We start from the raw sequence: 12552 nt of genomic DNA, 5'->3' as shown, positions 1-12552 counted from the left end.
TATATAATATGTTAATTTTGTCTTCTGAAATAAGAAGCGATCAATCTTCTCTGGTTCTTTAGAAGGAAAGAGGAAGGGGGAGTGATGATTAGAAGAAATAAAAGGGGGAAAGTGAATCAGAACTGAAAGGGGGGTAACTTAAGGAAAGAGGAAAAGTTGCACTTGGAAACAAATCCAACTTTCTACCTTTCTGGACTGAAGAGAAAAGTAAAATCAATTTTCTCGTGTAAAACCTGGAAAGCAGATGTTTTCAAAACACAGGAAGCTATTTTGCCATCAAAAGCAGGGATGTAATAAAGGCAGTGAAAAATAATTTCAGACTAAATTCGTAAGAAAGAAAGCCAATATATTTAAATAGTGAGGAAAGGTCTAGAGTGGAGAAAGGGGGGAAATTACATACCCCTTCCCTAATGCCAAAAAAAAAGTCTTAAAGCTACCACCAAGAGTTTGGAGCAGAGTCTCGAAGCCAAAGGGCTTGAAATGAGAGGATGGATTTCAGATAAAGACTAGGAGCAGTACATCCCACCACAGCCCAAAGGAGATCCCTGAAACCAAAGACAGCAGCCAGGGACCCTGCTACTGTACCGATTCCCAGTATATCAAAGCCATCACTTAGGCGGGTGGACAGTACCTCCAAAAAGAAGCAAACAAATGCAGGAAGAACAAGAGTCTCAGTCTCTCTCTCTCTCTTTCTCTCTTTCTTCCTCCCCCCCCTTTCTAATCCTAGCCTTAGCGTCACTGCTACTGCAATAGATTTTTTTTAATGACAAGCATGTATTTATGTGAGTTCTAAATATGAACCCGTACCATTGAAATTACAATGCCTGGAATAAAATAAAATGCAATTTGCACTTTAAGTGATCTGCAAACAAATGTAAAAACAACATTTATGTTTTTGAAAGCATTATTAGTGAACCCTGTAACCTCAGGTAAAGAGAGAGCCCGCACTAAAACTTATTTTTCTTAGAAAAAAATTTTTTTGCCCCAGCCTAGCTAGATGACTTATTTTAGAAGGAATTTGGAAATTAATCGAGAAATCTGTTTGATTAAAAAGGAATTCTTCATTCTGAGAGATTTTTCCAATGCTCTTAAGAGCATGCAGCTTCTTAGTCAAGACTAGGGGGAGGAAACGGGTTTAGGATTTTGGAGAGTTACCTCATCTAATCCTTCTGAATTCACTCTGGGAATAATGCTGTTTTATTTAGAGGAAAAAAAAAAGAAAATACATTTAGAAAAATCGGGGGTTTCCTCTCTAAGAGCCAAATCTGGATTGCCATTCAAACTTTTCCTGGCTGCTTTTCCATGCGGGACAGTTGATCAATAAAGCCAAGTCCAGCCTGGCTTGCTACAGGTTTCACCAGAGAGTGCTTGCAAAACCTTTGTCATTTTCTAAAAATAAAAAAGCTAAAAGTTATTGTAGAAGAAGGGGCTTTTTTTTGTCCCCTGCACAATGTGTCTTTTGTGAGGTTAATGCCATTCTGGGCTCTCGATAGCCCTGGACAATGGGAACTCTCCAGGAGCCTGCAAAGACTCTGGCTTTTTTCTTTCTTGATTTTTTTTTTTTTTAAGGGAAGGATGAAACATTCCTACAGTCCAAACACAACTTCTACTTTGATTAAATAAATATTTATCTTTATTGTAGCCATTGTATATTTTTACCTTCAGTTTGTCCGGTTTCTGATTATTATTTTAAATTTTTCATTGGCAACAGTTAATCTTTTTTTTTTTTCCCTTTCAGTCCAAAATGCAGGTCAGTGTAAAATGTAGCTGACTGAAGGAAGACTGGTAAATTCTGAATTTTTCCATAATACGTCAGGTAAGGAAAATTGTTCAGACCCTCAGGAGTATATTTGCCTCCTATTTATCTGTCTTCACGAACCTTCATAAATCTGTTAGTTTATTTTTTTAAGATGTAGCAGAATTAAATTTCTCCTTGTACATCTTGAAAACTCACTTAAAGGCTATGTATTTATTTTCTTTTAAAAATGTAAATACTACTAGAAGCGAACTTGTAGCTTGTTTCTTATACAAAACGGCTCAGAGAAAGTCAGTCTCCCCACTTATACCAGGCTATTTGGGGGAAATTCTGGATATAAATGTATTTCATGTTGCAATATAGGAAAATGTCAGCTTAATCTGGTAAATACTTATGCTAATTTTACTGAGTGAATTCGTTATAAGGAGGAGAGGTACCAAGCTTGTGTGATTGAATAATGCTTAGGCGATAATCCAGCATCTATATGGATTATTTTATGTACAAAATGAAAAAAGGAACCGAGAAATTCAGAATCTAAATCCTTCATTTAGCTGGCGAGAGGGCAGAAAATTTTAGAGTGATCTGTTTTTAAGACATTTACAGTAGAGAGGGAAAGTGGAATGTAGGCTAAATATTGCATTGATGTGTATATTTCTCTGCCTCTCTGTCAAATGAATGGATGTATATATAAACACAAAGATATATGCATAAATTGGTACATAAATATACATTTGAATGACTTTAGATGTCTTTGCATCTCTGTGTGTGCGTGAATATATATGTGCACACGAATATACAAGGTGTACATAAATGCAGGTCCTGTACAGAGCTATGCGTGTGCTCTGTGCTCTCTTGCTGGGGGTTATTGTTTCCAGATCTGTTTGAAGCTACTTTTCTGCAAATACAACATAGAAGTGTTGGTTTAATGATGAAGATGTGGATGGTGAATTTGAGGAAGAATCTGCTCCCCTGCAATTTTCAGAATCTGGGGTTGCAATGTGAGCAGTTATTATTTGGTCCAAGGTCTAAAGATGCCATGGGCCAGTCTTACGGGGGAAGGGAGGTGAAGGGGATCTTAGGAGATCTCACTTCCAAGGAGCCTAGCTTCTGGGCCCTGGGTTTTCTTCTGCTGGGGTATTGGGGGCACAAAAACAAAAAAGGGAGGAGGAAGAAAAAAAGAAAACCCCGTGTGGAGGCAGGGGAGGTTGAGAGGACGCCTCTCCGTGCAACTCCAGAGCTAGATCTAAGGGAAGGGTTGCAGGGTGAAGAATGTGCGGGTTCCTTTTTGAATGTATATTGTTATTCTAAGTCTATTGTATGTACGTGTTACTGTCCTTTCATTTGCCACGACAACATATGGATTCCATAAATGCAGACATGCCGAAGTGCATCTGTCTGGGTAGTTAACACGATCCAAACATCCCTCTTCGTTCCGCTAACTCCGGCTCTTCCTCGGGCTCCCCGGCAGCGCTCCGGGCCGGCCGGCCGGTGCCCCAGGCTCGCAGCGCCCCGCAGTCTCGCCCTTTTGTGGTCTCCTCGTGGGATCCAAGGTGCCGCGCCGAGGAGGCGGGCTGCTCGCGGTGCCGGGGTCAGAGGCGCCGCTGCCGCCGGCCCCTGAGCGCGCGGAGATGAAAGGGTTAAACTGCCCGAGCCCGGGGAAGGGGCTGCGCTCATCCCGGAGCGAGGTGCCGCCACCAGCAGCTGTGATTTAGGGGTCAAGTCCGAGATCACCTTTCTCCTGCCTCTGGAAATGGCAGAAGATGAGGTGGGGGGGAGAAAAAGGAGAGAGAGGCAGCCAGGCGCTGCACTTGGCGCTCCATCCATCCGTTCCCTCTCCCCACCCCCCAGCCCAGCTCCTGACCCCCAGTCAAATCGAACAGTTCCTCTTTCTCCTAGGGGTGTGGGGTGAGGTTCTTCTGAACATCCAGAATTGCTCCATCCGCAGCTCTGTCCTACGGTTAAACCACTGTGCCCCAAGCTTCAACCACCAAATCAGAAAGTTTGCTCTTAATGCGCCAGAGGGTGAGCAGCTGGGTCTGGATAAAAATTGCTCCCTGTTGGCGGAAGACAGGGGTGCCCTTGGCAGGATGGGGGAGTTTGGATGTTGGCGCCAGCCCCTCAGACTCGGCTTATGCTCCTCACAATCGTGAGCGGATGTACACAGTGGCGTCCATTATATGCAGCTTCTTGCTTTGTGCCCACATTCTCGATTACAAGCTTTCTTTCCCCCAACTCAGGCAGCCTGGAGAATACTTTTGTCAAAATATTTTTCACGCCTGAAAGATAACCAAAAACCAAATTCAGATTTGTTTCTGAGGCGTTTCACTGGAAAAGAGCAAAGCGTCTGAAGCCCCCTTTTGTTTTGGCGCTGCGTGGGCGCGCCAGGTTATGGATCTCAGTGCTCAGGTGATGTCCTGGGGACCGTAGGGGCGTGTACACGGTGCCCACAAAAGGGACCTTAATTGAGAAAGAGCTTCCCAAATCCACCCCCACCAGGTTGGACTTTAGGACAACGACAGCTGTTTTTTAAAGTTACTCCAAGAAAAAGGAGTTTTTGGTGGGAAAAGAACTGGCTCGAGATGACAGAGAGAAAGGCGAACTGGATCTCTGGGGGACAGGAGGCAGGTGGGGGTGCTGAGAGTAGATAGGGAGACGAGCAAGTGAGGAGATCCACATACAAGGCGTGTAGGGCACGGCGGGGGAGGCTCGGCGACGCGCTCCCCAGACGCTCCCTCCAACCGCCAGAGTGAGGGCGAATCACCCTGACTTCAGCTTCTGCTTCCAGGGCCAACAGCTGACCAGCTGGTCCAGAAGGCAGCTGAGGTCTGTCTTCCCAGCCCCGGTGCCCCTAACCCCGCCAGAGCCTCCAAACCACGGAAATCAAACCAAATTGGCCGCTCGAACCTAGAGAGGTTTCATCCCTGGGGCAAGGGGGAGGGAACAAGCCTTTTTTTTTTTTCTTTTGAACTCCCGATTTAAAAGAGACCACAACCTACTCTTGAGTGCCATCCCCAGTACATGGATTGTGGGTATGTTTCATTCTTTCATTCTTTTTTCCCTGTTTCTCAGAAGTAAAACCTTTAAAGAATTAGCCCCAAACTTGGAGCGCCCGGGTCCTTGAAAGAGTTCCAAATGATAAAGCCTGCCCTTCATTTCGAATACATGGCGCATTGTGAAAATGCAGGGCAATTATTCAGTTCCAGGGTTTGAGTCAGATTCCCACTTTCCTCAGCTCCTTTGCAATGGAAATCTGAAAGCCAACCTTGGGGCAGGAGACGCCTCGGAGCTGGTGGCTCTCCTGGGTTCCGCACCGCCCGCCCCACCGGCAAGCGTTGGCTTCCCTTTTGGTGACCTGGTACCAGAAGTTTGCACTACATCTGAAGCCTGGGGCGGGAAAAGAAGAAAAGAGAGAACTATCCTCATCTCAACGCAACAAAGTGAACAACTCGAGGGCAAGAGACCCTTGGTCCCGCTACGTTCGCTTTAGGGATTTCCAAGAGCATAACTTGGGGAGGGGAAATGATCTAGGCTTCCGACTTGCCAGCCGGAGGCAGAAAAAAGGGATCCTTGAGAGGCATGGGCGGCGGGCTTGGGACCACGACTGCGAGCGGGCAACTGAGACCTGGCGCCCATTTGCGCAGAGCCTGCTAGGGCCGGCTTGGGGAGCCGGTGCCCAGGGTAGCACGTGCATTGTTGACACGCAGACACGCAGGCGTGCGCTAATGGAGGGATGCGCGGCTGAGCAATCCCCCGATGCCTGCATTTCTTCCAGGCTTGGCTTGTTTAATAGCCAGGGAATTGACTGCCTTATTCCGCGCCCCCACCCCCGCTTTTTTTTTTGCTGAGAAATGTAAAAAGGGACCTATACCATGTACATATTCTGAAGAAACGTGCATTTTTTTTCCGTGAGAATTACCTAGCGCCATAATATTTCTGATTTAAGGGGCAAGGGAGATCTTTGAAGTGAAGGAAATCAGTGGGCGACGAACTATCTTTTCCTGATTTTTTGTGCCTTTCCTCAAAGCCAGTAATGAGATTGAAAATGAGAGATCCCCAGTCCTCATCCTCCCTCCCATTTCATTTCGCTCTCTTCGCCCCAGAAAATGTCTGCAGTAACCGACTGCACGTCTAAGGGGACGGTTTAAAGAGCGCGTCGACTTTCTTTTTCTTTTCCAAATGAAGCTGAAAAAAAATTCCAAGGACAATTTAAGCACCAAACGACATCGAACAGATATTTTTCCAAAGCAAAAATTTTCCAATTCGTTTGTTTCCCATTCTCAGAAACAGAGGAAAAGGCAAACCCGATGTTCCTGCACGTGGATGGCACGAAATTTGGTGCCAGCGCTTGGTTAAGGCCGGCGGGCGGAGGGCGCGGCCCCGCGGGCTCCAAGAAGTCCGGTGCCCGCCAGCCCAGGGGCGCACCGGCTGGGACTCTGGCTAGTTGGGCTCCCCACGAATGTCCTGCGAGCCCAGCCTGTGCCAGGGCAGCGGCCCCCTGTGGGCGCGGCCGCCTCCCTGTTTAATTCCAGGGCTCAGCGGGGCAGCAAGGACATTCGACGCCAGTTGCCTCTGGACGAGGCATAGGGCGCGCCCTTTTTGCGTCTGCTCTCCTGCCCCCAGGGCTTGGTGTTGTAGCGACCAGGCGTTGTTCTTTCCTCCCCAAGATCCATAACCTCACGGATCCCGACAGTTTTCGGAGACCACTGTTCATTGAGCCACGGCGCGCGTCCCTAATGTCTGGCACACCCAGCCCCATTTGGGAAACCTTTATTCTGCCGGCTCGGGGCTCCGAAAGGAAGCCCGGGCGCGCAGGCCCCTGGAGAGGCTGGCTGGGGAGCTTAAGCCGGCGCAGAACTGCTGCGCTGGGACTCGGGCGCCCCTCACAGGTGTGCGCAAGGCACGGCCCCACGGCCCCTGGCTGGGCAGAGAAATGGCCCCGGGCGGACCAATTCAAGCACCTCATTGCGCCCCTGCAGGGCGCCCCCGAGAAAAACCACTAGGCCCGGAGCCTGGCCTCAGCAGCCACCTGGGAAGGAGAGGGCACGGCGTCGGGTGCCTTGGTGCGGGTGGCCTGAGCTGCCCAGGCTCAGTGTCTGCCTCCCGCTCACTTCCCACTCTTCGCCCTGGGCCGCTCGTGGTTCGAGTCCCTCTCCACCGACCTCACCGGGCTTCTCGGCTTCTTTCGGGACACAGGTGCCCCAACCCCGTCCTGCAGGGCACCAAGGTAGGGGCATAGTGTCGACCAGCAGGGGCATTTGGGGACCCTGAACCCAGCTGCGGGAGGACATGCGCCGGGGTTCCCAAGCAGCCGCTCCTGGCTGAGGCGGCCCGAGAGAGCTAGGAGTGGAGAACCCCCTGGGGCCCTGCTCACCACGGAGGCAGACCAGAAACCGGGTGGGCCAAGGAGGTGGGAGTGGATGTTTAGGGTTAGCGAGGGGCCGGCTCGAGGAGCGCCTGTGTCTGCGTGTTTGGTTCTGCACGTCTCCCTCCGTCTCATTTTGTCTGGGAAGAAAGAGGACAGCGGGTAGATTTGTGCTGACCCCTCTTCCTGCAGTCTGGGAACGCCACAGCAGGAAGAATTGCTCATAACGACACTTAAGCCCCGACACTTGAATGCTAAAGGTTAAACTTACAGTCTTCGGGGAAGGGCTTCCTGCCAACTGGAACAGCGGTGCGCGCTGCTACAGGCTCTCCTCCACTCTGCCCTGCCCCCCTCCAGGTACTGCCGACATCACTGGCTCTTGGCATTTGTGCACTTCAGCTAGAGGTGCCCCTGGGTGCTGGCTTTTCCTACCCTCCCCCCCCACCTCCACCTCCAGTCTGGGAACGTGTCTTCCTTGTCTCCCACATTATTTTGCCTGTGGCCCTTTGTACCTCTGTTTGCCCTTGGGATCCCTGACCCACGGGTTCCAACTAGTTCCTGCTGCGGAGTTGGAGTGAACCCTCCTTTACAACAGAGATGCAAAGTTCATACAGGTGGACACTTGGGGAGAAACCAGACTTGTCCCTTGCCTCTTTGCTCTGGGCACTTGGTGGCCCCTGCAACTTGGTGCAAACAAAACCAGAGCTAATACATTGAACTTAGTGCCCAGCATTGGAGGGGTCTGCAGAGAGACCCTGGCTGTAAGAGGATAGGTGGAGGCCAGATTTTCAGGCTGGGAAGGTTCCCCAAAAAGAACAGTGGTGGTGGGGGTCTCTATCCAGGGACCCTGTGCTGGGAGTCTGGGACCAAGAACACCTCTTCCCCTTCCCTCCTGACTCCCCCACCCCAAATGAGGGTGAGATTCAACTCAGCACCCTCAAAAGGGCACTGGAGCAGGAGATGGGTAGTGTAGTAAAGAGGAAGAAAGTCAGCCCCTAGGAGCCTGGCCAACTGGCCCTTTTCTCTTCCTCCCGCCCCGAAAGCTCCACATTTGTGGAGCACCTACTGTGTGTTAGTTCCCTGGCAGGTGCTTTACATGTAATTGCATTCAGTTCTCCCTGTGGCCTTGGGGAACTGGTATTATTAGTCCCATTTACAGATGAGGAATATCAGACTCAGAGAGTAAGATCACACAGCTATGAAGTGGCTCAGCTTGATTTCGAACTCAGCTCCGTCTGGCTTTAAAGCTGTTTCTATTACACCGTCTGCCTCTCGTCAAGGTCAGGAGAACCAGGGACCCAAGGGAAGACAGGAGAGAGATGCAGTGCAGATGGGCTGAGCGGAGGGAAAGAAAAATATTCTGGGAAGGATTCTCTGGTTTTCGTATGGATTCAGGGCTAGACTCAGGCTAGGAGACATGTCACTGAAAGTCACGGAGGATGTTCTCTAAAGGCCAAAGACAGAAAGGACAATGAAATACAACCACCGGAACAGGCCCCCAGGATGACAGCAACCTAACATCCCCCCTGAAATGACTGCCTGGTGCAGCCCTGGATTTGCAGACCTGCACAAGGCCATACCAGGGGAAGTTCATACCCGGCCTCTTTTGTTTTTCTTTGTAAATTTTCTTACTGTGAAGCTCAGACAAGTTCCTAACTTCTGTGAGTCAGCAGGCTAACAGGAAGGGATGATCAGATGACCAATTACTCATGAACAAATAAGAGAAAATCCAGAAAACTGGGAAGAAGAGAGGGCAGTGACTTCGAAATGGCAGGCCTTAGGAGCGTCTCCTGGGCACTCTAGGCTTGCCCCAGGAGCTCAGTTTTGCAGTCCCTGGGTTTGGGGGGGGTGGGGGAGGGTATGGAGGGCAGCAGGCCCTGCTTTGTGGATATATATTGACTTTGGGCCATGCAAGTCTTCTACCAAAACCGGCCTCCACGTGTGCCACCAAGCACCGAAGCACTCCTTGGGGTGGTGGGGGATGCGGTGGTCAGATTGTGGGCTGACAGCTCTTCACTGTGCTTAGCTGGGTTGACATGGGCTGAAGCAAGTGTGTGTAACTGGGCAGGACTGGCCAGGCCCACATGGAGGGGTTGCTGAAAGCCTTGTTAAGGAAGTACTCCTGACCAGGCAATCCAATTACATAATGCTGCAAAAATAACTCTGGGCTGGGAGTCTTGTCAGAGTGACGTATTTTGTTAACGGAGAGGGGTATCAAATATCTATCTTTCAACCCAAGGGCTGAAAGTACACTTGTGGCACTGATGGACTCCTCCTCCCCCCACGCCATAAGGGAAGTTGGGGGGGGGGATGCACATTATTTTCTCCCCTCCTGTTTTTCCCAGGTGTGACTAAAGCCAACTGTTCAACTTGGCTATATTCTGCCAGCTCCTAAGTCCTTGTCCAGAGTCACATACACTCAAATTAGTCTTGCAGTGTTCCCTGCTATAAACAGATCAGGGAAGGTTGAGGGAAAGAAACGAAGGGAGAGAGAGGAGGAGAGAAGAAAAAGAGTGAAAGAGTTTTTCTGTTTTGTTTGTTGGTGGAGCAGGGTGGGGATGAATTATCTTATTGTTTCTCTCTAGACTAGACTAGGCCTCCCTCTACAGTGACCAACTGGTCCCAGTTTGACCAGGACTGTCCTAGATTTAAAATTGCATCCCAGGAACCCCCTCAACCTTGGAAAACCGAGACAGTTGTTCACTCTCCCTCCCACAGGCTTTGGCCAAATTTCCACCAGGACATAAAAAATTATGACCAAAATAAGGTAGTTCCTTTCAATTCAAAATTATTCAAAGAATGACCTAAATAAGCTATTCCATCATAGATGTGAAAGCCCTATTTCCAGGAATTTGAGGAAAGAGCCATATATACTACCCTCACACACACCATTTTGGTCTCTAGAGCTTTCTAGGTGGAAGAATTACCTGTTCCATCCGCTCTGCTTTTCAGATAAAGTTTCCAGACTTGCCTTTGCCATTCTAAAATGCCCTGAATTCCTGCCATGTTTTGGTTGGGGATCGTTTTATATCATTTTGAAAAAACTCTGCTTGAAAATCATAGTAACTTGTCTTTTTTTCACCTAATCTCTTTCATGGGGTCTCAATTCCTCCCTGTGGCACCACGGTCACATACTGAGCTGGATCAAACTCCTTTAATATATTCTCTTGGAGTCTGTTAGCATTTTCTTTTCCCTAATGTTGATAATCACAGCATCTGATCCTTTCATTCTAAACTGCAGCCTTCCAATCCATCCTTAATCTAGACCCATCTGACCTCCTTCCAAGGAGACAAATGAGGATAAGCAATCCCGCCCCCAAACCCCCCACCCAAGGCACTCACAGCATCTGAGCTCAGATTTACAGTCATCTTCATCTCTACTCTTTTTAAAAATCAAAATGTCTCTAAACTCCTTGAGCTAATTATAAAAGCAAATAGCTTTCCCTCCTTGAGTCATATGCCTTGGCTCGTAAAAATGCAGTTCCACTCGGACACCACCTTGTCGCCAACGTGAACACCAGCTTGTTCAAGACGCAGCAGAGAGGAAAGGGTGCGGCGGCAGCGCCTCCCGCCCTCCCCCAGCAGGCGCAGCCTTTATGGAGTCTATTTCCAGTCTGTTTACCTGGCAAGGCCCACGTGACCAATCCAGAAGGAAATGCTGACATCATTGTCTCTCTCTCACACATGTGCGCCTCCCTCCCTCGCTCCCTTCCTCCCCTCTGCCGGCTCTGCCTGCATTCCGGCGTCCATCCTCTCCGCCTCTCTCCCTGCGGCGCCCGGCCCCCTCTCCCAATACTCACTCCGTCTCCCACTTATTTCTCTCTCGTGTCACACTTGCCTTTGTTTTCTTTTTCCTTGTAGGCTGTCTCCTAGACTGTCTTGGGCGCGCACACACACGCACATACACACACACTCACTTCTGGGTGCCCTTTGCCTTTTCCCTCAACAAACCTTTCTTCCTCTTTTAATCTCTTTCAGATCTGTGGCCATTGAGTCTTCACTCTGTTTTAAAAATACACTTCCTCTTTCTCTATAGGATGGAGATTTCTAAAAAGAAAAAAAAAAGTCTGGAAGTCCTAGAAAACCTTCCAGGCCAAGGTTGTGGGGTGGGCAGAGCCAAGCTGCTCCGTCCAGCCACTCAATTTCCTGCCGCAGTGGGCCTGGAGATTTAGGTGTTGGGGGTTTGGTCAAACATGCTGTATTTATTTATTTATTTGCAGCCTTTCCTCTTCCCGTTTCCGCCCACGTGTCCATCACTGCTGCAGGCCAGGGCGCCCTCCCTTCCCCACAGCCAGACCACAGGCCCCAGCCCTTCTTGGCCTGGTGCTGAGGGCGCACGTGCAACTGGCTCCTAGTCTGTTCTCTGCCGCTGCTGTTCCTCCTCCTGTCAGGGGCCAGGGAGGCTTCTCAGCATCCTTCTAGCTGGAGCCCCAGGTTGCTGGGAAGACTCAGGAGGCAGAGAGGAGGCATGGCGTTGCCGCAGGTGCATCCTTGACTGTTCAAAGGGCTATTTATATGAGGAACCATGTGGCAGAGCTCTGGGCTTCAGCTGCCCCGGAAAAGCTTTCTTGGTGCACATGGGCGCAGAGCCAAAGCATGCAGTTTAGAGGAAATGTTTAATAAAGACAAGGGAGCCTCAAACTCTTCATTTATCCTTACAGAAAGGTGGAGATAGGATGTCCCTGGAAACTGCCTCAAAAGTAGACTGCAAGGTAGTGAGCCAGAGGGTGAAACAACTGGGGCAATCAAAAGGAATGGCTCGCCTGGGCTAATGGGCAGAACACAGACTCTCACCGGCCATTTTGCTCCCACCTCCCACCCCCCACCCCAGGTTGTCATCTCCTGGGTTCTTACACCTTTTAGTTTGGGGTGGGGTGGTGAGGTGGAAGGAAGCATGGGAAGGTCATGCAAGAGTGAGACTATTAAATAATCATTACTTAAGTGTGAACTCATAATCCCCAAAGCACCTAAAGCTGGGACTCCACCGGGAGGATATGAGTGTTTTGATGGGCATATTTACCGCTGGGTTATATAGAAAATCAGAAATACAGCATCCTGTTGGAAGACCCTAGTAAAATGCAGAGATGGGATCTTCCCCGTTAAAATAGTACTGGTCTTCAATGTTCGGATGCATTCCTATTTCTTGAGAAACACTTCCAGCACTGTATCTGTTAAAATGGCCCTGGCAGCCAGGAAGGACAGAATTCAGACATTGTGAGGTTACCTTCTGGAAACCTTTGCACAGATCAATGGACAAAGCTGGCAGGAGGGTCTGGTTGAGGAGGTCCAGCCATAGATACGTCTCTTCAGGCATGTCAGGATCTAAATCCTCTTCAGGCATGCTGGGAATCCAGAATTTTCTACAAGCTTTAAATATTTTGTACAAGTTCTAATTTTAAACTTCCAAATGTTTCAGGCCAAGGACTTACTGTTT

The sequence above is a fragment of the Diceros bicornis genome, chromosome 32 (genome assembly GCF_020826845.1).
Source record: "Diceros bicornis minor isolate mBicDic1 chromosome 32, mDicBic1.mat.cur, whole genome shotgun sequence".
NCBI classification, from domain to species: domain Eukaryota; kingdom Metazoa; phylum Chordata; class Mammalia; order Perissodactyla; family Rhinocerotidae; genus Diceros; species Diceros bicornis.
The sequence above is the reverse complement of the archived record's forward strand: the minus strand, read 5'-3'. Positions refer to the sequence as shown.